Source organism: Otolemur garnettii, unplaced genomic scaffold, assembly GCF_000181295.1.
Source record: "Otolemur garnettii isolate 467f Iridium unplaced genomic scaffold, OtoGar3 scaffold00084, whole genome shotgun sequence".
In the NCBI taxonomy this organism is placed as follows: Eukaryota; Metazoa; Chordata; class Mammalia; order Primates; family Galagidae; genus Otolemur; species Otolemur garnettii.
In genome coordinates, this window is record NW_003852479.1 from 3,688,167 (window position 1) to 3,714,720 (window position 26,554).

Genomic DNA, 26,554 nt, shown 5'->3' on the forward strand with positions numbered 1-26,554 from the left:
ATATGGGAGGATCAGAGATCTAGTGGGAGTGGGCTGGAGCCATCTTTGCCAAAGGCTGTGATCAGGGGAGGCGGCAGGGTGGGACTGTGGCAGGCCATGGGCTGGCCATGCAGAGGGGACCAGGAATCCCACACAGGTCCCAGGGACCTACCTGGCTGCCTGTGGGCAGAGCAGCCTCAGAAGCACCTGCCCCACTGGCCACATATGTGGGCCTTCTCAGGTGAGACTCCGGACATGGTGGGGAGGGAAAGTACAGCCTTCCCAGAGCCCACAGCTGTGGAGGGTGGTGAAATTTTCCTGTTTACCAGGGGAGCTTTAGCCTTCCCCAGATGTTTCTCTCCTGGCAGAGAGCCAGCCACTTTTTTGAGTGATGTTTTCTTGAGTGTTTGGGCCAAACTTGGGTGCACGTTATACATGGGAGCACATTTCATACTGAAAAACATGGTAAGTTAGGACACTGCCCTAGGATACCCTTTTAAGAAGCTGGAGAAATAGATAACTTACTCAAAACCTTTCCTGGATGCATCTCCTTCAACACGTTCTAGGTACCCACAGTCCCTACTGCCCAGCCAACTGTTCTAGAACAGACCATGGAATGGGCCTGGGTGAAGATGAGTGAGAATTGATGACTTGGAACCAGTCCTAGGTTACTTTTCATTTAGTTTTCTCCCAAAGCAGTAAAGACACAGAGCAGCTAAATAAACCTGAGGAGGCAGCTGCCCACCTTATCACTGGCACTGCACACTGTCCCTCTTACATCTTACTGAGGTGCATCAATACGGAGGGGTCTTGACAGACCATGAAGAATGAGAGGCTATTGAGTCACAGTGTGAATCTGTGAGCTCATTGCCTCTGATGCTCCCAGTGATCACATCAGCACCCCCAACAACGTACACTGTAGTAAAGGCAGCAATCAGGCACTCACATCCGGGGCCATCTCCGCAGGACCTAGAAGGCTCTCTCTTACACATGGCCAGGCCAACCATACAAATCATTCTCTCCTTCCCTAACTACCAGTACATTAAAAATTGTTTCTTGAAACAAAGGGCCAATACCGGTACAAGGAATAGGGCAATGGGAAAGGAAAGTAATGATACTATATATATATATATATATATTTTTTTTTTTAAGTAAAAAGATTTCTGAGTATTTTATAAAAACAAAAGTTATTTAAGATTGTTATGCCAGCAAAGAATGCTGTGTAAATTTCTATAATTTTGGAGTTTTACTAATCATCTCCACAATATGTTTAAGAAAGTTAATATATAAATACATTTTATCACAAATGCAATGAGGATCACTGTCATACAAGAGAGACACATTAGTTCCATCTTTTGTATTTCCCTTTCCTCTCAGAATAGACGGTGGCACATTTCAAAATAGATTCCCTTTAGTTCATGACTTGTTCAGTTGCAAATTCATGTAAACTACAGAACCAGTTTGGCACCTGCTGTGATCATGAGTCTACTGCTGTTTCTCTAATCAGAAAACATTCCTATTAGATAAACCATCTGGCTTGAGAAGCATCCCTTTTGCATTCAAAATGGTTTTGTTAGAATTCAGCCAAAGTATATTTTCACAGGAAAGACATGTCAGCAAGACCAGTCTGTTTACGAATGGAATAGTTCTCTATTAAGATACCACTTGCTGGATTAAAGCCACAAAATGAAAATATTATACCACACAAACATGTTCTCATCACACGTGAAAATGTGAGTGGGGACAACCTTTCTCTAAAGCCTTACATGGAATCTCTTGAGATTTATCCAGCCATAGTCATCATCTGATCGGAGGTGACTCAATTACATGGTACCCTGATTGCAATCATTTCTGTTGAAGCGTGACATCTGAATGTTGCTTCGTGATCACGAGTATTACCTGTGGGGACAAAGATTATCTACTGAATCATGTTTATTCTTGTGGATTTGAATCATCGTTACTTTATGCTCATATGCTTTAAGTGATGTATATTTAGTGCCACAGTCAAATAACTATAGCAATATAACACTACTTTAGTAATAACTTATAGGAAACCAAAATATCTAGCCTCAATATTTTGAGTAAGTTTTGGGTATTCTGATGATAAGTATTTAATTTTCTATTTGTTGATTCTTAAAATTACTTAAGGCTTAATGGTCACTAGATAAAGTGTGGATGACAAAACACATGTTTGTTGATCTTTTCTGTTCAATAAATGTGTTCATGAAAATTTTATTGTATGAACACACTTGCTAAGATGTTCTTAGTTCAGTTTAAAAAAATAGAGATGTGGTTCTTGCCTTCAAGGAGTTTGCTTCAGATTAAAGGGGCAAAACAAATACATAAAACAAACGGCCTCACCATGAGGAAGCACCAGTGGGTTTTTGAGATCAAATTGAGAACAGCTTAGAGATCAGAAAAAGGAAAGTCCCAATGGAGGAGGTAGAATTTAAGCTTTTCTTTTTGATGGACAAGTTAGGATTAGAAGAATAGATGTTCCCTTCCAGGGAACACAAAGAGAACAGCAGGAATGTAGGATATGGGAAAGCGATCTTTTACAGATAGCGAATAATGGCATCTGGATTTGGACATGTTATACAGAAGCTATCGATAGCTATCCAGACTCCTTGTAAAGAGTCTAGTGATTCAATACTTACCACGGAAATCAATACTTCTTTGTTTTGCTTTTATTTTCTCAACTGGACTTTGAACTCCCCACCCACAGGGCATACACTGTGTTATGGAGCACGTGGTAATTGAGAATGCCTGGCTGTGGTCTTCACGCAAGGCTCTTTACTAAGGGAAAGTTTGAATTGGTATGTATTTATCTTATGAATTAGTATGTATTTATGTGTTCACACTAGTTATGTGAAAGGCTTTGGGGATTAAAAATACTGTTGTGGTTTTCTGCTTTAAATTCCAAAACCCTTTAGTTATTGGCAATTCTTGAACTGAGTTAAGTAACTTTATCTACTTAACGTAAAGGTATGATAATTGGTAAAATGAAAAAAATGATAAAAATAAAATTGGAGCATTCTAACAACTTCATCAAATTACATTTTCTCTCCTCTTTTCTAATTCCTTTTTGGCTTTAAATTCCCAACCTTGAAATCACTCTTTTAGAAAGCATAGCAGACATGAACCCATTGTCTCCAGGAAGCGCTTGTGAACACAGGATGAGTTGTTTAGACCTGGTGTATATCGTCTGAGCCTGGAAAGAGGTGCTGGAGTACTTTGCCATCACGCTATTAACAAGTACACTTTCATCAGATTTGGGAGCTAACAACTCTGCCAGCAGAGAAGATGGTTTGTTCTGAAAGATATTGAAGTACAGTCAAATTTCTGAAGGCAGAGAAAAAATTATCAATTTTTAGCACTTGTGAAGGAGCACAATAAGTAACAAAGTATAAGGAAAGGCAAGCTATGTCAAAACAGATCAGTGTGCATGTGTGTTTGTGTATGTGTGTGTTTATAACTCGTGTGCGTGGTGGAAATGATTTGTCACTTAGAAACAAGGTAAAAGAAGATTCAAAAATAAAAACTGAAAGAATGAATAGTCATTTATTTCAACATGAAGACCGTGAGTTAAGTTCACAAACTCATCCTAGAAAAAGTGTTGACCATCAGAACTATCCTTTTCTAAGGTTGACAATTAAGTTCACAAACTTGTTATCCTATGTTTATGTTGGTGGCACTGTCCAAACAACTTGGTAAAGTTTCGTAACCTTGGTGTATCAGTGTCTCCTAGTTGTGTTTGTCTCAATATGCAGCAGTGTTTTACTGAGTGGTGTTCATTATTGCTGCATGTTTTTGTGTGGCTTGTGACAATAGCCCTGATGGTCATTATAGAAAAAGAGTTCCAAAATTGCTTTGAAAGGTAGATGAGATAGTGGTGTCAGTACATTGCTTCTCAAGGGGAGTACTTTGAAGGTGACCACAGTGATATTTAGCAATGAGGCATGTAGCACTCTTTCTAGGATGAGTTTGTGAACTTAATTCTCAGACCCTTGTATAACCAAGGAGTACCCTAACAGTGGGCACTCAGTTAATACCTGTTGAGCCCAGTGTACAATGTTCAGCTGATAGGTACACTAAAATCTCACCTTTACACAATTTCACCACTGTATTACTTATCCATGTAACAAAAATCTATTTGTACCCCATAAATCCATCAAAGTAAAATAAAGACTTCATACAAATAAATTACTCAGCAAAAAAAAAATACCATTTCTGAAAAACATTGAGAGTAATAAAACAATATGTACCATTTATGGGTCATTTGTGTTTGCCAGATACTGTGCTATATGTTTCTATAGTCATAGCTCATAAATTAATTTTCACCATACTCCTTTTTTTTTTTTTTTTTTTGAAACAGAGTCTCACTTTATCACCTTCAGTAGGGTGATGTTATAGCTCACAGCAACCTCCAGCTCTTGGGCTTAGGCAATTCTCTTGCCTCAGCCTCTCGAGTAGCTGGGACTACCGGCACCCACCACAACAGGTGCTGCCTACCATACTCTTTTATTGTTATAAATGAGGAAACCTTTCCATGGAGCTCCAGTGTCTTCTACAATGCCTGAGTCCAGGCCAGATGAATAGCAGTCAATGCAAGTCAAGGAACAAAGAAGGAAAGGGTGGAAGTGGCAGAGGCCCTCAGCATTGTTTTGTTGCTGTGACTGATATTTTCCAGATCTAGCTGACTTCAGATCAGGTGAATAGCTAAGCTGTTGTATGAACAAAAACAATAAATAAGTGTTTCCCATAAGGGATGAGGATCCAGTTTGATGCAAGATTTCTTGAAAAACTTCAATAAACCAAGCCGTGTAGGCCTCTCTCAGGGATATTAATCAAGCTGTTCAAGATTAGGAACTCACTGAATTCATATTTAGTTCTTCCTTTTCTTAAAATGTGATTAGACGAATCCAATAGTAGATTTCTGATTATGCCAAAAGAAATAAACAATGAATATTTTCACAAATAATTGAATAAAGATAGGTTTTACTCATGGTTGTGCATGTTTTTCAGTTTGGTGGTTAGTATCCCTGCCTTTTGTATGTGTGCCACATGTTGGCTCTGTGATAGAACAAATCGCTTCTCTGTACCTGGGTTTTCTCGTCAAGAATTGGTTTGAGGATCAAATGAACTAAGTACTTAAATACTCAGAACAGTGCTTTACATATATAAGCAATACCATTTGCCACTATTTCTGTAATTTTTATGTAGATACTCTTAAATAATGAGACAGATGGATATCTTGGTTATTTTAAATAACTGATTTTTAACTATGCAAAGGTGACATCAGAGAGAGGATGGAGAAAAGATTTTTCTTTATCTAAACTCCCTGGAAATTCTGATAAAATCCTTCTCTCCCCACACCAACCCTGCCTAGTTGAGAATCATAATTCCTATCGAGAGATCTTCTTTACAAAGACTGTCTTGTGAATATGAATAATGGGATGGCAGAAAAAGGTTGAGAAGCATTGATTTAAGTAGGGTCAGATCACATGATCTTAACGCCTGAAGAATAGCTTTCAATTCACTCAGCTTTTGTGACATGCTTTATGAAACAAGCTTTGAGCCTTTCTGTAGAGTGTAATACTCTCTAGTGAGTATAATACCCACTCCAAAGACCCTTGATATGAATCTCCAGGTAACAAATTGTTTGCATAGAAAACAGCCATGAAAAAAAAAAAAAAAAACATTTGTGCCTCCCCTGGGAAACAGGAATATTTTCTCTGTTCTTTGTGAGTTTATTTATTTTTTGTGTTTTAAAATTTGTTTTGTTTATTCCCCACTAGAACGAAAACTCTGAGAACAATATTTTTATGTCTGTTCAGTACCCAGGATGGAGTCTGGCACATGTTGTTATTCAATAAAATTTCACTGAATGATTGAATGAAGTATTCAAGTTTTTACCCCTTGAACCAAAACTTGATATTGTGATGTCATCAAACAAATTCCTAGAATATATTTGTTTTTTTTCCATTTTATAAACATTTCTATAAACATCACATTTATGGTAATCTTGTTTTATCAATTTTAGTTATCAAAATTATAACAAATTACTTAACAAATATTCTTTCCCTACATCTTAATAACAGACAGATATTGCTACAATATCAGAAACCAACAAGTGTGTTCTTCACTAGATGGTTAATCTTAAATTTTCCAAGTTAGCAAGTGAGAGGGAAAATAAATTTTAGCTGATTTTTCGTCTTTTAGCCAACAAATTCCTAACGGTAGTAGTTGATATATTCTGCAGTAGTGTGTTAACTTGTCTAGAATACAAATTACAAACTGATTTGCTCTTTCTTGATAATCTTAATGTAGTTAGGCATAATGCATGAATATGTAACACTGGGCCTGTGAAGGAAGATGATGTTTTGAAGGCAACCAGGAACATCTCTAATTTCCTCTTCAGGCAGCATTTTTCATAAATATTTTCAAAAGAAATAACCTCCTCTGTTTGGTAACTTTGGTGAAATTCTTGCCTACAGTTTGATAGAGTATGGCATTAAATACCTCCCTAAAATGTCTGTCCATCATTGACTATTTCAAATACTTTTTAGATTTAAAAATAATATTATAAGTTGCTCTTGTGATCTTTGACATTCATGAGGAATTTATTTTCTGAATTGATTTATTTTCTATTAATAATTATAATTCGAATTTGTAATAGCCTACAGGCTGTGTGTCATTTTTCATGCAAAATAGTTTCATTTATATGCTTTGGTTGGGTTATTTCTTTCAACTGATACCTTGAAAATGTCCTTGAATATTAATACTCTTTTTTTAAGAATGTCTATTTTTAACCTTGTATTTGCTTTGTGACTATGTTAGTCCATCACATCATCCCATATTTATCCAGTTGCTTAGTGCCTTAAACACAGGAAGGGTATTTTTCTTTCTCACATTTTCTTTCTTTTTTTCTTTTCCTCAACTCCCATAGGTAATTCACAAGCAAGACCTGTTAACTTTATGTTTAAACCCATGTGCTTCTCTTCCTCTTCAAAACTATCACGGGGATTGACTAAATAAACTGCTAATGGACTCTTTTCTTCACATGTATGTTCTTTACATGATTCCTTCTTTCTGAACCCACAAACATGATTCATACTGTGAAATGGAGTTTATGTCCCTTAGCCCAGGCTCCTTATTGGGACCCTCAGGGATTCCAAGAACTGACTCCACCAACTTTTTTTAACGTTTGTTTTCTTTTTTATACCAAGGTTACTTTTAATTTAGAACTTTTCGGTTTCTTCTGGTTTGCCTAGATATGGCTGGCTGCCTTCTCTGTATTATGCTTCAGTTCATATATCACCTCTTAGAAATACCAGTTCTTAATTTCTTATTGAAAATATTTTCTATCCTTATAAATGTCTGTATCACACAACTCTTTGCCTCATTTGTTTATAGAAACACCCTGCATCTGTGATACTCCTTGTGCACAGCTGCGTGTTTCAGAGAGTGTGTGTTCTTCTAAATCTGATGGGTTTCATATTCATTAGTCTAACCCTCAATTTTTTAATCAGCTCAAGAGCCTGATACACAGAGATTCTGATATCATTGGTCTGAGGTTGAAAACCTCTCTGGTTGAGAACCAGAACCAGAACCCAAATGTGGTTATTGAGTTAGGTAACACTACCCTAACGCTAGTCTTCATTTTATGTATAATAATAAATGTCACTTTTACCTAAGTCATCTGAGGTTGGATCTCATGGTCCTTTCAGCCCTAAGTAGCTTAACTGATGTGTTTTCTAGTCTATCACCCGGATTCCTTGTCTTTATGAAGATTATGAATTTGGAGTTACCTTGCTTATCTGTGAACTTACCTGTCTTGGTTTGTTTTTTTCTTGTTTCTTAGGAGAAAAAATTATCATCTCCTTTTCATTTATTTCCAACCCAATGCCTAGCATGGTTGGTGTTTGGCATATTTCAGATAGTGAATAAGTAAAAACATATGATGAATATATTCAATCTATCAAATTTGTCTCTTTACTATATAAATGTAAACTTATCTGTGCCCACTCACTAACAAAGCTTTAATTTATTAGCTCTTTTTTAGAAATACCTTAATAATCCGTATCAAAATATCTCTTCCTACCGTTTCCTACTAACCAATTCATCTTTCACACTGTTGCTATAGCAGCAAAGATCTTACCCACTTAAATTCTGTTCATAGTGTCCTATTACCTACAAAAGCAATTTCAAACTTCATTGCATGGTAGACGTCAAGTCTCTACCTGCTTACCCAGCTTGCCTGTTTCTGTTTGTACTATGGACATAACTAAGGCTGCAAATCTCTCCCCAAACGTTGCAAGTAGTAAGTAGAATTCTACAGTGGCTCACAAAATCGCTACCTTCTGTTGTGCACATTCTGTATAATTTCCTCTCCTGGACTGTGGGCTGGCCCAACTCAATCAGGTGAATTTTTTAGAAGAGGATGTAGAGGTCAGAGAATAAAAAGTTAGAAATGTTTAAAACTGCAGCAAATCAGCAAATGCTCCACGGAAGCTTTAATTCTATAATCACAGGACACTGAATTTGGCTAACAACCTGACTAAGCTTGATAGAAGATCCCAACCTCTAGATCTAAAGAACCCCAGCCAGGCTGACACCTTGAGTATAGCTTTGTGAGACGCTGAGAAGATAATGCATCAAAGATACACTGACAGAACCCTGAGATATTATGTGAGTGGGGTTTTTTTAAGCTGCTAAGTTTGTGGTGGTGCTCTGCAGCACTACATCAGTCATACATCGAGCTTCCTCAGCTCTCCTTCCCTTTCACTCAGTGTTCCTTCCAGCTGCAGTTCATGTCTGCCTGGCAGACTTCTACTCTTCTTTCAGGATCTAACTCATTCCTTTCCTCCTTCAGAAATCCTGGCTCTGCAAAACACCTTTCTCGCTCTCTCACCTCCCTCTGCTTTCCTTCTCTCTCCTCTGTCTTCCCTCTCACTCTTCTCTACTCTCTCTCTCTTCTCTTCCCCACTCTCTCCTTATCTCTCTCCCCTCTTTTCTCTCCTGCTTGGTGCTGCTCTGCAGCCTCCCTCCCCCCACCAATAAAAACTTTTCCTACCAAAAAAAAAAAAAATACAAAAAACCACCTTTCTCTAAGCTTTCATTTGTTTCCCCAGGCTTCATTCCACCTTAATGGGAATGAAGAAAAATGTTTTAACATTTTTATTTTTATATGTATATCATATTAGAGTAGAAATAGTCTCATCTTGAACTAAAGCTATGACCCCTGTCTTGGTAGGAGCAAGGTTATGCTAAAACAAGGTTATTAGGAGTCTCCTGATAAAACTGTAACCCAAATCTCCTGAAAGTCATCTGATTGAACCAATAACAATACCTCAGGTTTTTTTGTGAGTATGGTATAGATATCAATGTCACTATCACTCAGTGTTTTCTCCATTATAATCTTCATAGAATTAATGATTAAGTCCAAAGTAGACAATAGATACAGAAGGTAACAATGAAATGCAATTTTAAGAATTGACTTCTGGTTTACAATTGCACAATAATGACATCTCAATTGACATTGGCTCTTTTCCCTGAAAGCGTTCCAAAACAATGAGAATTGTCAGAACGAGAGGAGAAGCACATCTAGAGTGTGGGATCTTCTATCAAGCTTAGTCAGGTTGTTAGCCAAATTTAGTGTCTTATAATTATAGAATTAAAGTCTTCTGTGACCAAAGGGTCTGCTGAAGTTTTAAACATCTTTATTTACACTAAAACTCCTAAAAGAGAAAACATACATGGAGGAGTGCTCTTAAATCTAGTGGGAATAATATGATGCAAAAAATGCTGATGAAAGAAATCAACAGCTGATCCTTAGATAATGCTGGCATAGGGAAGCCTTGAATGTAGGTGTTCCCATAAGGGATAGAATTGCATCTCCAGGATGAATCTCTAGAGTGCTAGAGTAGCTGGTGGGGGCTTTTCTGGACCTTGATCAGCATCACAGAGAATCATAGACATGGGCTGAGGAAGAAAGCACACAGTCACACAAAATGTAGGGAAAGCAGGGAGGCCAGATAAAAACTACCTCTGATCTGTAAGCAACTCTGCAGCTGATTTCTTTCAGCTAGGATTAGTTAAAGCTAAATAGTCCCTCTCTGTTACTATATATTTCTTTCTATGTGTGCCTATGTGTACGAGTTTTTGTGTAAATCATACTCATATTATCAAAGATAAAAATGGAAGAAATAATTTAGATGTATGCTATGATGTAAAATAAAATTCTAAGCACTCTTGCCAACTGAATGGGCCCCCTCTTGGCCAAGGAGACCCCCGAGAAACCATAAAACTGAAATCCCAGCCATGATGGGACAGGAGGTCAGACATGCCTCATTGTACCCCCTCCTTCGTGAACAGTCGTCAGGCTTTCTTCCCACGGAGCTAAGCAGAAACAATCTTGTGACCTGCTCCTCCCTTTTTTGCATTTTATGTTCTATTATTGATAATCATTCTTTCCTGGGAGAGACCACAAGGGAGTAATTGTAACCAGCGTCCAGAGTGTGCATGCAGTAATGGTTCTCATGTCCTCCACTTCACTTGCTGACATCAAAGGGCCAATACCTCCACCCTTGGATTACACTGAGACACCATTCTCTGAATATAGGCCCCGTGAATGGACATGAAGCTCAACTGTGCATGTTTCTCCTTTCATATGTATTTATTATTCCTTCCACAGCTTATTATATATGCATATTAAGTGACCTTATTAAGCACAAATTCCTGTTTTCTGAAGTCTTTTCTTGAGGTATGTATTTCTGCCTGCTGGCCAGAGGCTCTGCCCCTCTCCATCTCAGTCTGTCAGAATGGCCACCTAGAGGCTGCAGCGTTTTATGAAAAATAAAAGTCTCTTCTTCAAAAATTTGTAAACCTAAAAATTTCTTTAGCTGACTACAGCCACATAGTTAAAACTGAAGTCATCCCATTTCATCTAAAATTCTAGCTCTATTCATAAACAAAACAAAAGATAAAAGCTTTATGTTCTAGTCAGCATGATTCAGTGAGATTAAACCAATATGCTATAGAGAAATTAGCCTCAGGAGCTCTGCTGACCTTAACAGGGATGTTAATGTATAACATCCCATCATGAAAATCTTCAAAACACTTCCTCCTTTATGTGTTGTAATGGTTGTAATGTGAGTTTCCTGCCACTGGGTGTGGAAGGAAAATCTTAGGTAAATTTGAGGTATCTCATTTTGCAAACTGTTGTGTTATGCACACAATAAGCTCCAATTTTTTAAATTGACTTGATGTGATTTTTGACAACTTACACACACACTTAACACTCTGTGGCATAAGAACATTCTCAGCCTGGCCATAGTGGGCCATGCCTGTAATCCTAGCACTCTGGGAGGCTGAGCTCACAGGTTTAAGACCAGCCTGAGCCAGAGTGAGACCTCATCTCTAACAATAGCCGGGCATTGTGGCAGATTCCTGTAGTCCCAACTACTTGAGAGGTTGTGGCAAGAGAATTGCTTGAGTCCAAGAGTTTGAAGTTGCTGTGAGCTATGATGCCACAGCACTCTAGCAAGTGTGACAAAGTGAGACTCTGAAAGAGAAAGGAAGGAAGGAAGGAAGGAAGGAAGGAAGGAAGGAAGGAAGGAAGGAAGGAAGGAAGGAAGGAAATTGTCTGTAAACCAGGCAGATATCGTAACCTGTTAGCTGCTCTCGCTTTCAAACCCTAGAAAACTTCCATAAGAGATAATAATAAAGGCAGAATTCATCTCTTTCACAGATAAATTACATTTTAAAGTGTTTGGCTCATCATCTCTACAAAGAATATATACAAGTTAAAGAAAAGAAAATGTGGAAAAGTACAAATAGCAAATAAGGAACACACAGCAGAAAATATTACCATGAAAAAGATTCAAAATTTTGGCAAAACTGTATGGAAAATATACTAATTTAAATAGGAGCTCAACACAGAGGTGTAAGAGAATGAGAGAGACATTAGAAAAAGAAATATAGCAGTCCCCTCCTGTCTGTGGGGTATGTGTTCCAACACCCCCAATTCATGCTTAAAATCACTGATAGCCCTGGACTATGTTTTTTCCTGAATCACACATACCCTTGATAAAGTGTTTTTTATAAATTAGGTATAGTAAGAGGTTAACAATGCATCATAATAACATAGACCAACTGTAACAGTATGCTGTGATAAACGTGATGTGATGTGGTATTCCTCTCCCTTACAAGAAAATCTTATTGTACCATACTCCCCGTCCTTCTTGGGATGATGTAGATAAAATGCCTGCATGATGACATAGGGGAGGTGAGTAATATAGGCATTGGGACATAGTGTTAGGCTACTACTGAAAACTCAGTTAAAACTTATAAATTATTTAATTGTGAAAATTTCCATTTAATGTCTTCAGACCATGGGTGTCTGAAACTGTAGAAAGAAAAACTATGCATAAGAGTGTGAGGGATTATTTTAAAACAAGAACTGGCAGAACATAGGAGACAAGAAGAAGAAAAAACTATAGCCTTCCAAGAAATTAGGCCACATAGAAAACTCCAAAGATAAGTAGATTTTGCTGGAAAGGAAGTGCAAGGTCAAACTGGGAAAATAGAGTAAAATGGAATTAGAGAAAAAAGTCAGCAAATAGAATTAAAGGAATTAGAGAGGATTGATAAAGACATTTATCAAGGAGATCCAAAATATTAACAGGTACAATTTATTCTTGAAGAAAAGAACCAAATGGAAACAAAAATTTCAAAATAAAATTTAAACAACTCTGTAACTGCTAAAAACTACCAGTGTTTAGACTGTTAGAAAATGGGAGATGATAATAAAACTAAAAGATGCCTCACATACTTTCTGGAGTTCAAAGTTAAAGAATGATCCTTTGGCTTTGAGAGGAAAGAGTAAGATGGCTGCGATGAGTAAAGACCAGAAGGCCTTACATACGCCCAGTGTTTCTTTAAGTTTTCAAGCAAAGTACCTTCAGTCGCTACTCCATTCCTGATACACAATTTCAGACACCAAAGAAGGCACGGAATATTTCTCCTGAGTCCTCTGAAGGAATTTCTGGCAGAAAAATTGATCCATACAGAAGACACAAAGATTAGCAATGATCCACTGTATCCATTTAAAAAGAAGACTCCTATTTTAGAAATAACAGTTACAAGAAGATCGTAATTATCAAAAACGATGTCATGGTGAAAAACAATCATCAGTATTGCCAACAGTCAAGGGAATACCTAGGAACAAAGTAAGAAGTATTATGATCATGATAATTTCCTCTTGTTTTGTAGCTGTGAGTCAAAACATGTTTTATGAACCGGATATATCAAGCCGTGAATGTATACAGTAAAGTAATTGTTAAAAGCAAATTAATATAAGGAATTAAGAAAAATGTGTCTAGATAACAAAGTATCCAAGCAGACTATCCATAAGAGATATGTTTAAAACAAAGTGAATAAGAGAGTGGAAATTAAAAAGATGGACCAGTAGCAGTCATGTCCTCAAAACAGTGTTGCTAAAAAATAAACAAACAAGTAAATAAAAGATAAAGTTAGCAGGTAAGTAGCGTCACAAGAATACTGACAGCAGCAGCAGGAGATATGCTCTTAATACCCGATTAAGGTTGAATTCAAGGCAAATGCATCATAGTAATAAAATTGTTGATTCATAAAACCTTTACAGTCACACATGAAAGTGCATAAATAATAAAGTAACAAAATTTGTAAAATAAGAACCATAAGGACAGGTTCAGTAACATTTTAGGAATAGTGTACTTTAGCTGATTTTTCTCTATTACCTGTGACACTTCAAGTAGACCCAAAATAAATATGTTATGGAAGTTCAAAGTTATGTAATGTATAAAGTATGTTTGCTTGGAATGTATCTTCAGAATAAACTTCAGATCTTTTTATAGGATAGTTTTCCAGAAAGTTGAGGTTCCATCATCCCATGTTCTCGGTAAGAACCCCCAACGTTCACGAGATATGATCAGCTACTTGCACATATGAAGCAAGCACACCGCAGTCTCCAGAAGAGATCAAAGGGGACCAGAATGTACAAAGAAGCAGGGGAGGGAGTTTCTCGGAAGGACCGAACAGTATCCTCACCTTGAACAGCCGTGAGCGGCCTGGTCCTTTGACAGACGGTGCTGTTCCATCCAACTATTCATTTAGAGATAAGTTGCTTTCTTTGTTGGGACTTTTTGTCAATCCCATTGTCTTACCATTATGAAAATCGTGCAATTATGTATCTTTAAGAGTAATTCCAAACAATTAAAAGGATAACAAAATATTACAGTGTATATCAGCAGTTCAAGGATGAATGAATAATAGGAAATCAAGGTGTGATACAATTCAAATCTGTATGAAATAAAGTTTACATATAGATATTGAAAATTATTTTCATGTTCCTTGACCATACTGCTAAGACTAGATGGGCGTGATAAGTATATACTTCCTTAATGTGTTATATAGATAAAAACACGTCTGATTTGTGCTCATTTGGCATATATATCATGGATATATGCACATATATGTATATACATGTAAATAAGAGTCATAGATACTATATGTGCATAGTTTATATTTGTCTTTTATGAGACAAACTAAGAGAATGTGCATTAAAACCAAAATAAAGGTACTGAGTACCATCACTTATATTTAATATTTTTGTGCAAGTACTACTTAATGAAATTTATGTGAGAAAGAAATAAGGTAGAAAAATTGGAAAGAAGAGGCAAAGTTAAAATTACTTATTATGAAATAGTAGAATACCCACAACGTCCAAAATAACGAACTACAAAACTGTCACAAACAATGAGAAATTTCAATAACAGGTTGATATAAAATCAATATACCCAAATCAATAACTATTATATACTCTCCCCAAACCACAGCTTGTTAGAAAGGAAAATGGAAAATATAGATCTTTTAAAGCAGCCGCAGAGTCACAGAATACCTGTGAATAATCAAAACAAGATATACTGCAGCTTTTTATGAGGGAGCCTTTATAATGTTACTAAGGGATCCAAAGTGAAACTTGAATTATTAACATGAATGCTCTTTTTTGCATAAAGACACTTAATTTGTGGTCTATCTCTCTATGTATATACACACACAAATGTGCAGGGGAATTTAGAACATGATTAATGTAATTTTATTTGCATGGAGAACGTATAGATTAATAATGGTGTTGGGGAAATTGGTGAAGCACCTGAAAAATGTCCTCCTTTCTTATAACATAACCAATTCCAGCTGGTGCAAATAAATTAAAAGGGAAAAAAAAGGAGAGAAAAGGAGAAATAAAAAAACATAAAATTATTAAAGTAAATATTTTTCTTTATATTTCTAAAAATAATTTTTGAATGAGAAGCCCTCTATAAATGCTAAACAAAAACAATAAAAATAACTTAGGCTATTTTCATCAATATAAGTAACTGTTAGAATTGAGAACTGAGACCACCTGTGTGAACATAATTGAACTCTTTGCCTCAGAAAATTCTTGCTCTGGAAGGGAGATGAACAGAACCTTCTGAAGACAGACAAATGGCCAAGAAACATGAAAACATGCCCGTCATCCCTGACCATGTGAGAAATGCAAATGAAGACCACCTTGCGATAACACCGAACTCTGTTGAGAATGGCTCACATCACAAAGTCCCAAAGCCACAGATGGCAGAGAGGTGATGGAGAGACAGGAACACCTTTACACTGGTTAGTTGGATTGCAAACTCATACCTTTCTTTGGAAAGAAGTATATAAATCCCCAAAGAACTCAAAATAGACCTTCCCTTTGATCCCACCATCCCATTACTAGGCATCTATCCAGAAGAAGAAAAAATCTTATCATAAGGACATTTGCACTATATTGTTTATTGCATCTAAATTTATAATCTCTAAGATGTGGAAACGACCCAAGTGTCCACTAGCCCAGGAATAGATTTATAGTCTGTGGTGTATATTTATCATGGAATACTATTCACCTATAAAAGACAAACATTGTAATCTAATTGTTCCCTCATATTAATCTGAAATTTAAAACAAAGAAAGGAAAGTCTTGCCCAGGAAGATAAGATGGAAAATCAGTAAATAACGTCTCTGTTTGCTTTAGGAAATTCTTGAATATCTATTCATCTAGGCAAATAGTTTGTTCAGCTGCATGAACAGTTCACTTGCCAGACAATTCACTGGTGAAGAATTGCTTCAGTACCCCGGCTTGTATGTCCGCTAATTCTACACCGTTATGTCATAAACTTGCCCAATTCTAATCTCTTCTCCCTTTTGGGAAACTAAACCATTTGAGCTTAGATTTATAAACTCTCTGAATACCTATTCCTTCTCTTCAGACACTACTAGATGCTCTCAGGATAGTGTCTTCCCTTGCTACACTAGATTTACTAAATTCAACTTTGCTTGATCCAGAAATTTTTCTGGAAGTCTATTGCAGAAAGGTGGTAACTCAATGCACTTCATGAACACGCTGTAGAAAGCCGGGCACGATGGCTCACTCCTGTTATCCTAGTATTCTTGAAGACTGAAGAGGAAGGAATACTTGAGCTGAGGAGGTTGAAACCAGCCTGAGCAAGATTGAGACCCCATCTTTACTAAAAATAGGAAAACTAGCTGAGTGTGGCAGGCCCCTGTAGTCCCTCTTCCTCTGGGGGCTGAGGTGAGAGGATTGCATTAGCCCAGGAGTTTGAGGTTGCTGTGAGCTACGATGTCACTGCACTGTAGCCTGGGCAACAGCCTGAGACACTGTCTCCAAAAAAAAAAAAAAAAAAAAACGAAGAAGAGAATACACTGTAGAAAGAAAAATGATAAAAAGGAAAAATTATTTTGAATTCATATAGACAAACGATAGTATTCTAAGTGGCTTAAAATCATAACAAATTAAAGAGAAATAATTGAAAAGGGGTAACATACATAGAAACAGTGTGCGTAAAATAAAATAGCTGTTAAACAAGCAGCACTGCTTTAACACAAGATGACACAATAATCATTTGGAGGCAGAGAGATCGTCCCTTCACTTCTGAATGGTGGGGAGCAGCACAGACGCTCGGCAGGGAGGCCAGGCCCCTTCCACCCAGCGCCCACACAGCGCCCTGGCCCAGCGGAGACAGCAGTGGTCCCAGGGGGAGGCTGATGGACTAAGGTGGAGGCACCGGTGGGCAGCTTTGTGCTGGCGGTAGAGAACTTCGGTGGATCCAACAAAAGTCAAGTCCCAGCAGTAAAATTATAAGATGCTGAAGGCACCACACGGCTGTTAGGACCTACTTCTTAGCGTGAGCGATATTCCTCTGTAACCCTGTCCCTGGGAAGCCCTGAATCTGGGAAGCTTGGCAGAAATCTAGAGCTTTAGTAAAAGTATTGGGTTGTAGAATTAATGCTTGTGTAATTCAAGGTACTGTGACAAGAGGTAGGATCATGACTAGGAAGAAATTTTAATTCTTTTCTGGTAATTGTTAACAAAATAATGTTTAATGGAATTACCTAGGAGCTAATGCTTGGGACCAAATCCTCAGACATTAATGGATTTTTTTTTTTTTGAGAGAGAGTCTCACTTTGCTGCCCTTGGTAGAGTGCCATGGCATCACAGCTCACAGCAACCTCCAGCTTTTGGGCTTAGGTGATTCTCTTGCCTCAGCCTCCCGAGTAGCTGGGAACACAGGCACCCACCACAATGCCCAGCTATGTTTTGTTGCCATTTGGCTGGGGTCAGGTTTGAATATACCACCCTTGATATATGGGGCCAGCGCCCTACTCACTGAGCCACAGCTGCAGCCCAGCAGTAATGGATTTTAATATAATTAATAACAAGTGGCCTCTAGAAGCAGCAGATAAAGTTAAGGATATTGCTGCTTCTAACCCATATCCTAAGGACTAGGTTCCAAAGAAATGTTCTGTGTAACTTTCCTCCACCAAGCCAGCAGCGGCCAGCAGAGGCAGCGGTAGGAAACAGGTGGCGTCTAAATATTTCATTAATTCCTCCAGGCCCGTCTGCTTATTTTCCTTTTACTTTCATCTTCACTGTTGTAACCTAGCACAATATTCCTTGGCTGTGGTTATATTCGGTCCTTCCGAGTCCTTGTTCAAAGTTATTTTACCTTAGCCAGCTGCAGGAAGTGTGGCTGGCAGTTTCTGCTGGAGCCCATCTCCCAGCCCTGCTCCTCGATGCAGGACCAGGCCGGGTGGCTGGAAGCATCTTAGCAAAGCAGCTGGTACTACGAGAACCAACACACTCCACCAATGCCTTCACCTTCCCTTAGCACCTCAAGTCTGCATGACGTCATTGTCAGAGTTTAAAACAACCAGTACCCTGGGAGGAGTCTATTAATTAGGAAAATCAAACAGAAAGCCACTTGGAATCAGTTCCCTATCCTGTAAACATCGCATTGTAGTTGAAGCATAACATAAGCAATTGGATGGAGTGATGGTTTCAGTCTATCGTTAATTATGATTTTCTAAACTTCTAGCACTTATTGTCTTTATCACTTTTGGAATTAAGAAAAACGCTCTTAATTTTGTGTCATTATGAAATTGTTTAATAGAGATTTGTCACTGTATTCTAAATGTCAATTGTCTTATGGAACATTGAAAATATTTTAAACAAAGATTAATATTTTCTACCAAAGCATGTCATATAGAAAAGGGCGGAGCATTATGCTCCCTGTTGATGATAACGCTTTATGAAGTGCTGGTTATTTCTCACAGCCACGGCAGTAACTCTGGGATCCACGTGCTGATTTGAAACACAGATCCCCACATTTATCCCACGGGTTGAGGGCGTCCCTCAAAATCAAGCCTACCCAGAACCTCAGAATGTGACCTTATTTGCAAAAATATCTTTGCAGATATAATTATTTAAGAAGAGGTAATAATGGATTAGGGTGGTCCCTAAATCCAATGACTGGTAAAGGCCATGTGAAAAAGTGTAGGGGAGAAATCTGTGTAAAGTTTGATTGCAGTGCTGTATCCATAAATCAAAGAAAAACAATGGCATGGAGTGATGGCTTCAGCCTGTTGTTAATTATGAAGGCTAGCAACCATCAGAAGCTCAGAGAGAATCACAAGACAGTTTTCCCTTCCCAGTCCAGAAGACAACAAGCCCCCCAACAACTTAAACTCAGAATTCCAGCTTCCAGAACTGGGAGAGGATAGATGGTGGTTGTTTTAAGCCACTGAGCTTGTGGTAGTTTGTTATGACAGGTCTAAAATCTCAGACGGATTTTGGTACTAGGGAGGGAGGGAGGTGTTGCTGTAACAAATACTTAACACTGTGACAGTGGCTCCGGGACTGAGTGGTGGGTAGGTAGAAAAAACCTAGATGGCTTTGAAGAGAAGATTGGTAGAAATATACAAGCTAAAATTGATTTTGTGGAAGGCAAGTGTGGAGGACGGTAGAGAAAGCATCTGTCATTGTGGAGAACACACGTCACACCACAGCAGAGTGTTTACAACAATAGAAATGGTCATGGTCCCTCTGGAGAGATCTCAGGAGGACACAGGCACACGTTATGGGGCACTGGGTTGAACTATGCCCTACTGCCGGGTAGACAAGAAAACTTTTAGGCAATGAACTTGACTATTTAGCTGTGAAGATTTCTAAGCTAAAAACCAGAGGATGTAGCCTGGCTTCTTCTTATAGCAAAATACAAGAGGAAAGAGAGGCATTAAGAAAAGAATGAAAAAGAAATCAGAATCTGAGGGTCTGAAGGCTTCTCAGCTTACCCCTGCGGCCAAGTTTGCTAAAGCTCGCTCTTGAGACAATGCCAAGAGTGTGGCCAGACAACCTGATGTGGATAGATTAGGTGTGTGGCTCATGGCCCCAATTAACCACCTTAGCAAAGCCAGTAACAGATGAAGGATCATCCGGGAAAAGTCTGGGCAAAATTTTCCTCCCATCCTTTTCTGTGATGGGAGATTGACACATCTTTCAAAATGTCTACCAGCAGAAGTACTGCCGGCTGGACTGAATGGGGCAGGGGGTGATGAAAGGAATGAGGATGAGGTCAGCGTGGCCCTGAGCGTGCGGCTGAGGGAGCTCCCATAGGCCACAGGCCAGAGCGTCAGGCCACGGAGGATTCTCAGGCCGTTAAACCTTAAGCCACTCCCCTGCTGAGGTGTGAACTTGCTTTAGATCAGTGACCCTTTTATTCCTTCCATGGTGTCACTTCCAGGGCCGGAATGTCAATCTTGTGGTCGTTTCTCCATTGTGCTTTGGAAACGGACAACCTATTCCAATTTTACACATCGACAGGAATTTGGTCCCAGAATGAATTGCACCAGAATCATTCGATGATTTGTATAATAAGATTTAGAACATTTTAAAGTGATAATTCTGGATTTAGAACTCATCCTGGGATGAGTTAACACTTTTAGGAATGTTGGGATAGAGGGTGACTGTGTCTTACATGTGGGAGAGTGATTTGGATGAGGGGAGATGGAGGACGGATTCTATTTTGTTAAATAGCATTCCCTCAAAATCCGTGTCAACTGGAAACTAACACCGTGAGCTTAATTGGAAACAGAGGCGTGGCCAGTGTTTGATGAGATCACACAGGATTGTGTGATGATGAGATCACACATCACACAACAGTAATGATGAGATCACACAGGATTGACGTGATCCCTAAATCCAGTGGATAATATCCTAAAGAGAAGGTGGCGTGAAGATGTGTAGGGAAGGAGCCATGTGAGGACAGAGGCAGAGACTGATGCTCCTACAGGCCAAGGAACACCAGAGATTTCTGCCAGGGGAGGCCGGGGACGTTTATTTCCTGAGGCTGCAGGTGGAACCAGCCTCACTGACTCCTGCCTTCTGTCCTTCAGAGCTGTGAAATAATAAACTTTTGTTGTTTTAGCCACAGGGTTTGTGGTTCTTTATTGTGCCAGCACTAGGAAATTAATATATTTCCTTAAAGAAAATATGCAACATAAGCATGTTTTATATTCAATTTTTCTGCAAAACATCTTTTGCAATCCCTGACCAACATTACTGAAAGCAACCAACATTTATGAATTTCTAGGCACTATTGCATTAATAATCCTCATAGCTGCTGAGAAATTGGCACCGTTATTTCTAGCTTAGAGTTTAGGATACTTTTGTAACAAAAAAGAGGAAAAGACACCTACAAAATTAAGTAGGAGAGCCGGTATTTGAATTACTTTTGTTTTTAAGTCCAGCATACATACGTAGTCCATTTATTAATTTATAAGGAGAGAAAAGGGAATTACCATAATGTATCACAAACTTCTAAATCACACCGAGCAGCACAAAGAGCTCTCCCCCCAGACAGGGTGCAATCTCTGAGTATTTACTTCTCTTCTCCAGCCTGCAAGGTGCTGTCTGTGGAATTATCGTCAGGAGAAGCTTGAAAATTCATTTAAGAAGTACAAGCACATTCAAGTGCGCCATGGAGTCAATTCCTTTTTCAAAGAGCGTTTTCTCTGACATCTCAAAGCTTTTATGTTTAAGCACGCCTAATGACAACACTTGACGTCAGGTATTGACCGACACTTGTAAATGGCAGAGTGATGGAGAGGTTCTCCTACAGACACCACTGAAAGTGGAGGCCGCTGAACAAAGACACAACTCTCCCTCTCAGTGGAGCTTCCCTTTGCCCTCTACTGGTCCATGCCTGTGAAACTTAATGGCAGACAGCGTGATAGGAAAATGACTCGCTTGGTAAGAGGGGCATCGATTATGTGGATGGGGCCAGATACCGTGGCGTGGAGGTTCCTTAAATGTATAAAACAGAGTTTGCATTGAGAAGAGAGAGCCTGTGGCTCATCTAAAACTCAAGTCACATCCATCGTTGGGATTCAGGCCTCCTGGACATGTCAGGGAGATTTGTGTGGCAGAGAACTGGAGTCCCTGTTGAGGGAGAATTCACTTAAATGCTTGAGGAGGATCTGACTATAAGACTCCTCTATTTTTTTTTTTTTTGCAGTTTTTGGCCCGGCTGGGTTTGAACTTGCCACCTCCAGCATATGGGGCCAGCGTCTTACTCCTTTGAGCCACAGGTGCCGCCCCTAAGCCTCCTCTACTAACAGAGCTTTAGCTCTAAAGAAGAGGGATATAAGTTTGCCAGAGCACCATAGCGAAGCACCACAGATGCGGTGGTTTACAAAACAGAAATATGTTTTCTCACAGGTCGGAAGGATAAAAATCTGAAATCATTGTTTTCACATGATCTTGCTCTGTACACATCTGTCTCAAAATTTCTTCTTCTTGTAAAAACACAAATCCTACTAGATTAGGGCCCACCCTGGTGACTTCATTGTAACTTCATTACCCATTGAAAAATCCGATATCCCAGTATGGTCACATCTGAGGTACTGGGGGTTAGAACATCAATATATGAATTGGAGGGAGGGGGCAAAATCCAGCCCGTAGTAGGAGGGATGACCCAGGTACAATGCAGAACCTATAAAAAGTTATCCCCTGGTCCAGATGTCCATAAACTCATGTCTATTTCCCCTGGAGACTACCAAGCACTGTGATAATAACGCAAGTGAGAAGGTGTTTGATTCTGCACAGGTCCCAGTGCCCATGGAGAGTCTATGGGGTTCAGAGTGTAAAAGCAGCTGAAGGGATAGAAACAACGTCCACAGACCTGACCAGGAACTGGCTTCCAACTGTTTCTCCTCACACCTGTTCTTCAGTTCAGATGATCCGGAGCGGCTAAACCCTGGGCTCAGGCCTAACCTCGACGTCATCACACCTGAGCCATCAGGAATTTGAACAGCAACAATTATATGAGAGGAATGGACTTTGCCTGACCATCCTCAGTTTTCCTGTCATAGTCCTAAGGGTATTGTTGTTGCCCACAAAATAGTCCCGAGCTGCTCCTATGGTTTTATGTTTTAATAAAGTTTTGAACCAAGAGTTTTGGCCTTTCTTTCCCACAGAAGCCACATTGGCTCTCTGAGATGTCCATCTCCTGGGAGTGAGTGTCTCCTGGAAGAGGAGGGGCAGGGAAAGCCTGTAGGGAGTGAAACGGAGTTGGTGGCAACTGCAGGGATTGGTAAAAGTAATCCCAATGCCCGGTGGAGGGAGTTCAGCCATGGGAAGAAGACATCAGTGAGAAAGCCTTTCTACAGTTTTAAAACGGAGTAATTTTAGCCACAGACTTCCCTGTGGGAAGAGAATCTGGAGATGAAAAAGAGCAGGATCCTTGTGGTTCACAGCACACAGCCTTGGGGAACGTAGACTTGGTTTAGGAAACCTGAACAGGGACTGATGTTTCAGTGACAGCAAAGTGAGGGGCAACTGACATAAACGAGCTGTTATTATTGACTGGGCCCAAGGCCACATCTTTGTGACATTCCAGCGAAGGATGCCTCTGAAGGTGCATTCCAGTGGGGACCATTCACACTGTACTTGGCAGAAATGGTCCCGCCAGTAACACTGAAACTGCTCACATCTGTGAACAATAACCCAATTTTAAGTCTTCATGTGGATTGGCCTAAAGAAGCACTTAGATATTCATATTAATTTACAGTTCAAAAACATATTTTTAATTGTACCATTATATCTTCATCTTTTTCTCTCACAAATCATATTAGGTAAAAATTACATTGTTTATATTTAATGGAAAGAAAATTAAAAACTCATTTTGTTATTATTCCTACAACATATTGAAATAGTATAACTCTTAGCACATAGTAAGTACTCAATAAATAGATGATGATAAATAATTCATGCATAACATAAACCTGTAAAAATCATGTATTCAAATAAAGTTCTAATTGTCAACAAAAGGCTCATAGTATTTTCATGGATATGATAGTTCTATTCATGGTCAACCATACCAGTAAGAATAGTTGCTTGTGTTTTTAAATTATCTCATATTATTTTTGGTGTTTAAAGATAAGAAAAACTTTTATGCTCTAAACTGTTTATGGAAAGCTGATAGCCAATTAAAAGTGTGAATTTAGTACGACACTCAATTGTAAATAAATGATATTGTGTTTTAGTTTCTGCTAGTAACAATCAGAGGAAAAGAAACATGAAAATACGTTCTCATCTTGAGATAAAAAGCATTTCATACTGTTTTCGGTGCTGATAAATCAGTAGTGTGGGGGGAAATCTCTGCATCTGGGGAGGTTAGATTCTGTATTTGATTATTTTCTCTTAGGAATTGCATTACAGTGGTGTCAGATGGAAAATCATATCTAATTAATTGTATGGTTTTATAGAGGAAGTTGGTAAATGACTCATGATTTTCCCCCTTGCAAATAACAGAATCCCAAATCAAACTGGCTTAAAGAAAGAATTTATGGGGCAAACACGACTGAACACAGGAGTTCATGTTCAATCCACAGGTTTCTATCATTTCCAGTAGCTGCTCTATTTCCCTTTCATTGTCCTTATTCACTGAGCTACTGTCCACACTGGGGGCTCCCAAGTTCTTCAGGTTAACAGCCTAGTTACCCCAGGAGAACAGTAACTCTTTCCACAGCCCTTCTGAAATTTCAGGTAGGCGGTAACTGATCCTAACACGTTCATTTGTCACCCACAAACAGAGCACTGTAACTCCATCTCTCAAGCTAGTGGGAGGAACGTGTGCCCATCTGAACACCACAAACTCCTATTAGATTGGAGGTTATTCCCCAAAGGAAAATCATGTTCTCTTACAGAAATAAGTGGAACTGGATGTTAGAGAGGCAAAAACAATAGACCCAGGCTGCAGCCTGAAACTATCTCAATGTAGCCTGAAACTAAGTCACTTTACAGAGGGAACTTAAGCGACTTTACAAATAAAAGCAAATTGGGCCTGAGATGCCTGAGTCTTAGGCCAGAATTTTTCAATTATACTTCACTGTCAGTTTTTAATATGGAGAGTAAATAAGACCACGAGCTTACTTGTCCTTTGAAAAGTAATAATGTGCAAAATAAATGGCGATTATCTATAATCTCTAGGTGTTACTTTTGCAAGGTCCAGATGTCCAGATTTAATTTGTAAATGTAAAATTTATTCCATCTGGAGGACTGTATTATTTAAGGTATTTGGAAAATACACTGCCAGGGGGGATTTTTGTTCAGTAGATCTTGCTAATAACCACTTGGAACTGATAATCATCTTTTGAGGTAGGACAATAAGATATTGTCTGGCTCACTACTTAGGTCTTTCGAGTACATCGAACTTCACTAGGATCAATTTTCTAGCTTGGGAATGGGTGCTAAAGTCTCACTCTTTCAAAATTCTGGCCTATTTTTTTTCTTAGAGAAAATTATTCCTTTTCATTGCCTCCTCCAGAGGAACCACATCTCTTATCTCTTCTAAAAATAGATTTTCTTCTTTTCTGGTGAGAGATATTTATGGCCCATGAAGTCCACATTCGGAAACATTGACAACCTAAAGCCAACTCTTTCCCTGATGAAAAAGAAAGTTTAAAATTCCTGTAGAAGTGAGGAGAAACTTTGGGTTCCATCCTTTTATTATAGAAAAGCAAATAATACAATTACATTTTCATCGTAAAAGAGTTTAAACTATTCGGGCATAATTACATGTTATAATTTTGGAAAATATAGGTAGTTGCCTATTGTAATTAAGAGGTTTTTGAAAAAATGTGATGGAAGTTAAACATTTTAACATAAAGAAACCACCCACAAAATATTTGTAAAGTCAAAATCAATTAATCTAAAGGTAACACATATTTAAACAATTATTCTTACTATAACCAAATCTAGGCAAGCCAAAACATCAGTGGATTGAGTAATAGAGCTCTAAATATTTAGAACTGAAAGGCACTTTGGAAGTTGTCATTTCGTTAATCAAGGTTAGAGATCAAGAAATTGTTTGGAATAATATTTGAAAATTGATATCTGTAACTAGTTAGGGTGCCTGCATTATAACACATTATTACAATGGGAAGAACTCCAAGTCTCAGCTTTTTAAAAAAGAAGAGATCTCTAGAGAAACCAAGAGATGACAGAAAATAAAAAGAAAAACATCACAGGAAATCTTAGTTTCTGTTACCTACAGCTATTGGCAAGGGGTAAACACCTTAGCTTAACTCTTAGCTAGACAAACATAAAAACCCACACTGAAGTTTGATTTGCCACAGTTCTCTTTTAGAACATTAAGTCAAACTTTAAATAAAAAATTATATAGCACATGAAAAGATGAAAATCAAAGTTTTACATGACAGCGACAGCATTAGAATCAGACTCATATGTAAAAGAGATTTCTTTATTATTACTATTTGGGATTATTTGAGGGTACAAAGAATTAGGTTACACTGATTGCATTTGTTAGGTGAAGTCTCTCTTATAATTGTGCCCTGCCCCCCCAAAGGTGTTTCGTACACCGTGACTCCCCATCCTCCTCCCACCTCCCTTTTCCCCACTCCCTCATTCTCCTATCCCCCCACCTTGTATTAGATCACCTACTGTCTTCAAATCAGAATGGGGGGCATAGGATTCTTGCTTCTCTATTCTTGTGATGCTTTACCAAAAATAATGTGTTCTAAATCCATCCAGGTTCATACAAAAAGATGTGAATTCTCCATTTTTAAAAAATGACTGAATAGTATTCCATGGTGTACATATACCACAGCTTGTTAATCCATTCCTGGGTTGGTGGGC